Below are 6,414 nucleotides of genomic sequence, written 5' to 3'. Positions count from 1 at the left end.
GGGGCCCCCCCCCCCCCCCCCGCCTCAGCCTCTTTAGAGACACAAGAGGGACATCTAGTGACCATCCTCAGTATTTTTGATCCAACTTTGCTGAGAAACACTAGGCCCCCCTAGGTATCAACTATAGTGCTGTGCAGCCTGGGCTAGTTCTCTGGACCAAGACAGCTCTTGGTTCTGAGGCCAGAATCAAATTGGTAAGATATTTTTATCTTTAAAACTTCAGCCATGCCACTGAAATAATGCTGAATGGCAATGGAAGAACTAGAATGAGGTATATCATGTTGACATCTTCCTGAAATTCTGCCCAAAGTGATTGCCCAATTTCTAGTTAACAACCCCCAGCACACACACACACACACACACACACACACACACACACACACACATACAGACACACACACTCCCAGGCGGCATCACAAGGAAAGGCCTTAAGAGAAGCAGCCAGGGATGTAGGCCTGCTGGGCAGGGGTGGGGTGCTTTTTCACCATCCTGGATGCTGTTTATGACACTTTTGAAATACCAGGAAGATAAGGGAAGGGGGACAAGGAAAGTCTTTGAGTCCCTTTTACTTTTTCCTCTCTTCCTCCCAAGCCCCACCCCCAATCCCACCCTGTGACAAAGGATAATAATGACAGCCAGAGAGCTGTAGCAGGAAAAACAAAGAGTAAAGAAAGTATTCCTTACATGCTAAAATTGTTCATCATGACCCTGATGCTTGCCTTTTCCAAGAAACACAGAGAGGTAGGAAACAGTGGTGAAAAAGAGATGGAAAGCTATTAATCAGTCCAAGTTTTCCCATTTTGACAAGACCAGCATTCCTGAACAGATTATGCCCAAGTCCTTTCCATGCTTAACCCCTCTCATTAGGAGCGGCACTTCCCAAAGGGCCAAACCCCTGCTGCTACAAAACTCATAACTGGTCCCTACATAAACACACATCATGGGGACTATTTAATTAGCACAAGCTAACTCAGCAGATACATTTCAATAAATGACACTGCTCTCTAACACCTTCTGTACTATCCTGCAGTGACTACCTGTGATGTTTTGACAGCACCATTTGAGCTCATGGCATTATTGCCTGAACCTTTTCATGTGAATTCTCTCCAAGTGGATCCCAAACGCTATTTTCCTAGGTGCAAACTCATACCAACTGTTATTGTTCCCCACCACCAGCACTTCTGAAAACAGAAAGCTCTCCCTTCAAAGGCACTCTGATCAGATCATGCCCATCCTTCCCACTGCTGCTTCTCTCATCCCAAGGAAGAGGGTAAGAGTGACATTCCACACCCCCACTACCACCAGAAGAAATGCTTTCTTGACAACTTGGGAAAAAAATCATCACCAAATAAGACCTCAAAATCCAACTGAAATATAAACTGAATGCTAAAAAGAAGAGAAAATTGAAAATGTACAGACTAGGGATGCTCTCTTTTAGGCCAATCCATTTTTTTGCAGTGCTATCCCCACATTTTAGTACTGCAACCTAGTAAGTGGATTCTAGGGGCCCCTATACCATGTGTAACTGCCTAGATTAGAGCTCCAGACACGGCTGGCTTTTGACTCCCAGCCTCGACTTCTCTCAAAGTCTCTTCTGCTATTTCTGGAGTGGTTCAAGTGGAGCAGGAAAAGATGCAGAAATATCATTGAAAGGAATGGTTGATGGTGCTGAAAGATCCCTTACCAAAATATCAGCCTTACAGGATGGACCTTGAAGACTAGTTTTCTAAACTAAAAAACAATCTATCTGGTTGCCTGGTTTTATAGGAGGCTGGATTCTTTTTGGAGATGTCCGCAGGACTGGAAAAAACAAATCAAATCTTTCAAGGCTTTGAGATATACAGTGATGGAGCTGGGGTAAGTGTGTGAACTCCACCTAGAGCAGCCCTTTGCCTTAAGTTCAAATAAACAATAATAGCCAAAGAGCTGGTGAAAAGAGGAACACAAAAATCAATCTGATGAGCCAGCTTCCTGGGCTTCTCTAGATATCTTGGGCAAAAGATGATTTCAGTGAGGACCCCCGACCTGTTGTATACTCTTTCGCCCTAGGTGACCAGGCTAGGCCTAGGTTTGCTCTTGGTTCCTCCAAAGCTTCTCCCAAAACTCAGGAGAGGCCTTGTGTAGCTCCCTGGGAGTTCCAGCTGCTCCACTGACTGATTTGTCACTGAACTAAGAAACTTACTAGTTGGTTTAATGTCAACTTAAGAAGGAAAGAAAGAAAACTAATAAACATGAAGAACTACCAGTTTGACAGCTACAGTTACAGTACCTGGGCTAGCGATGTAAGTACCAAAGGTATGTCACGTATGCCACTATCAGCACAATGCACCATATCTGTTCAGGTTGACAAGCCCTGGGGCAGTGGAGAATAAACTGAAAGATGGAGATCCCAGAAGTAGTCAGAGAGAGTACCATAAAGGGGACAGATAGAGCAGAAGTGACAGAAAAATCATCTTAGCAGCAGAGAAATTATGCACCTTTTTGAATGAGAAGAAAACAATGGTTTGCCAGCTGGGAAAACATCCCGATTTGGGGTCCAAGAGTCTGCATATTGGTGTACTGGACGTGGGGAGGGAAAGCATATTAATTTGTGTCTGTTGCCTGCAGCTGAGGCCAGAATGGCCAGAGAGAACCAAAGACCTTTCTTTCAAAGGCTGGGACTTGGGAGGAGTAGAGAAAGAGGGTGTCCTGAATCACAGAAGAAACCAGCTGGGCTGAGCGTGTCTGGTCCCTTTCAGCAAAGATCACAAAATGCAATGACATCAGTACCAGGCAATATCTACTCAGGGATACCAGGCTAGGCAGCAGTGATCAGATTAAGTCTTGTGCCTAATGTTAGGCTGGTAAGAGAACCAACAGTCTTAGAGGAGAGCTGGCCCAGCTTGAGGCCCAGGCAGCTCTGTGTGTTCTCTGCCCTGGGAAAGTAGAACTTGAAAAAGCCTTGCCATCTGGCTGTGCAGTTTCATTTGGGGGAAGAGGCAATCAGTTCTGGAAGGCTGACCGAAAAGAGTGGACAGGAGATAGCTCAAAATGAGATCCATCAATGACTTCGTTGCAGCCCCAACCAAACAATCAAAAGCAAATAGTCAGCTTCTAAAATCAATGTTTTATGAAATGATGAGCCAGCCAGTGGAGTTCATGTGGGGGTGGGGTAGCAAGGAGGTTGGGGAGGGAGGGTAGAAAAATTCCCTCTCTCAAGTCACCCACCAAAGCAAGCAGCTGCATTTCCTTGAAACAGCAGATTTTGGTCCCTAGCAAAATCGGAACTGCAGTCTCCTAACAGAGCAAAACAAAGGAGCAGGGGGCAAGACACTTTTGAAAACAGGAAGGCATTTTGGCAACAATCACGGAAGGACTAGTAAGCCATTGTGCTCTTGGGATCCATCTGCTGAGCTCCAGAACATCCTCCCCACACTCCACCCCCATGCAGCTCTCAGATTGCATGCCCAGGGTCAACAACAGGGTCATTCAGAAAGAAACCGTAAAGTGAAAAAGACAGGCTCAGCCTGAAGATGAGAAGTGAGAAAATCCGCGTCTGATTTCTTCCATCCATGGAGGTGCGGTGGGAGAGACAGGAAAGCCCTTCTGATTCTTGGTGCCATTGCAGAAGAGCAAGAGTGGGCTCAGTTAAATTAATGGAAAATACATTTAAAATTAAAATCAGTGTGCAACTTCTTATCAGCTTAGAATTTGCTGCTGTGAGAGACCACTGAGAGAAGCATAGTGACTGCATCTTTAAGGAACTGAATAATTTTATAGCTATGAATAATTTTGTTAGTCATGCAATATAAGTGAGCACTAGCAAGCTAAACAAATTGCATGCTCCATAGCAGAGATCAGGGCTATCTGGGGGGAAAAAAATTTAGATAGAGTTCCTCTCTTCAGTGTCAATGTATATGAAGATGTCTTCCACAGACTCTTCTTCCTAATGTAAAGAGAATAGAAAGTTATGTCATTATATACATATATATATGTATTTTTTTAATGGGGTACCATACTTGACCTCATAGTCTGTGAAATCACCAGATTAAAACCCCAGCAGATGTAATCACCTACAAAAGTCAGAAGAAAATTTACAACTCTGAATTTCACATATTTTCTTATACGTTAAAGAAGATTCACGCATGGGCTTCTCTTCCTTTATAACTCAGGGCTCTGAATATTACTTGGTGGACCATTAACCTGTTCCAATATAGCATTACATTTTTCTAGCCAAGGAGAGTAAAATAAAGATGCTTAATTTAGTTCCCTTTTCCCTGAGAAATAAATAGCTGTCACACATCCAGAGCAGCAGGGTTCATGAACAGCTTTGGAACATGGAGATCAATGAAATCTTATCCTCTCTTGAGAAAAAGAGATCTACATAGAGTTTAACCAAAGATTTCCTACCATAGGCAGTCCCTGGTCATCAGGAAGCCTTTGAAGTTCCTCCCAGGTTTCCTGTTCAGTCTTGTTTGATCTCCTGTGAACACTGTAATTATTATAAAGCAGTTTTATAAATGTAAATTACTCCATAAATGCAAAATAATTATGTCCAGCCTAAGCAACTAATTTCTGATTTCTGGAAGTTCCCATAGATTGGTCTAAGATAGATGTTAGGATAATTCAACCTCCGAAGCAGATGTACTTGTAAGGATGATGGTTATGATGATGACTAACTATTTCTTTCCTGTTTCTTCACTTTCTCATCCCAGTAACTAATATTTGCACATGAAAGGACTTTCATGTTTTGATACATCTTTATGTAATGTAGGTCTCTTGCCAACTGTAATTAATCATGAGCCTTACTTCAATTTATTTTTTTCATCCCCATTTAAGCCATCACCAACAGAAAATATTACTTAATTGATCTAAGTTCCTATACTTGATGCTTAAGACTGACAATACGTAACAGTGTAAGACGTGAATCCTCCCCTCCAAGGGCTTAGGGTCTAGCTATGGATATCATAAAAGTAGAACTACAAATACAAGGAAGTATTTATCATGTATCCAAACAGCAGTACTCAGCATTGAAATAACCTAAGTCCAAAGGAGTGGCTAAAGACCTAGAAGCTGTGGGAAAGTCTTTCAGGTGTGGGAAAGGATGTTTGTAGAGGCACATAAGCTGCAGTAAGTTCACTGTGTTAGGCAAACAATTAAGAGTATAGTTTGGCTCAAGTATTTTTTCTACAGACACCATCAAAGTAATATGATGTAGTTATTAATGGCACAAGCTCTGGGGCTAAACAGATCTGGGTTCAACTCTTGGTTCTAACATTTCCCTAGCTGGGCGACCTTGGGCAAATTAGTGTACTACCTATTTCATAAAGTTGGGGGGATTACATGAGATGATGCCTGTAAAGTGAGGTGATATCTGTAAAGTACTTCATGTTTTACATGCCTAGCACAGAGTAAAGAACTCAATAATTTTTAGCTGTTATATGTACTAACAGATACAGTTTAAAGTGCCAGGCTACTAGTAAAAAAGAGAAAGCTTCTGCCCTCTAGGATCTCACAGAAGCTTTGTATAGAGTAATAGGAGTTGAGGTTAGAAAAGTAAGTAGAGGCTATTGTGCAAGGCCTTGATTGCTAGAATGAAGAATTAGAACCTTATACTAGAGGCCAGTGGAGTCATCAAAGGTTTTGAATGAGGTAGTAACTAAATATCATTTATATGATATGTGGTTCACTTGGAAATAAATCAGTTTGGCTTCCTCTTCCTTCCTCTAGTTTACCCGCATTTTAGGTTAACTCACTAATTCTTACACAAGTCAAATTCCAGTACAACATATACCAAGGCAGTATAACTAGAGCGAGCTCAGGATCCAGGCTGAGAATGGGTGGCAACACTGAGACCAGAGGTATTGCAATTCAGAGGAGTCTGGTATCAGCAATGGCAGATGGATGTCTAAGGCATTGTGTCCAAGGAATTCATGAAGTTCCAAAATATTTCAGGGAAGAAGAGGACAGGATCCATCCATCCATCAGCAGATGATTCCAGGTAAAATGCACAGGTGGAGTCTTTAGTTGGTTCCAGGAGATCTGGCTGTGACAGAGGGTGCAGTGAGTAGGATCTATGACTTGGAGGTCACACAGACATCTAGAGTACACCTCTAATACACTTCATGTTAGGATAAGGTGTCTTTACAGTTTGCATGGCACATTTAAATTATTTAATTGTGTGTACCTTCAAAATTTCCATACCCTAGACTAAATCCTCAATCACTTTGCCTTAGTTATGGTTCGAATGATTTAAGTGGGCTCTGGGTCTGGACCTAGAGGTGGGTCTCATTAGTAGATCTAGTTGTAAATAGCTGGAGAAGGCAAAGGCAATAATAAAAAGGAAGAGGCTGACATAGAAGACTGGAACGTGTTGCCCTGGCATTTTGTTTGTAGCAAATGTTCCTTGAAAGAAAATGTTCTATTGATTGAGAT

This window comes from Lipotes vexillifer, unplaced genomic scaffold (assembly GCF_000442215.2).
Source record: "Lipotes vexillifer unplaced genomic scaffold, Lipotes_vexillifer_v1.1 scaffold152, whole genome shotgun sequence".
NCBI classification, from domain to species: domain Eukaryota; kingdom Metazoa; phylum Chordata; class Mammalia; order Artiodactyla; family Lipotidae; genus Lipotes; species Lipotes vexillifer.
Note: the sequence above shows the minus strand (reverse complement) of the source record.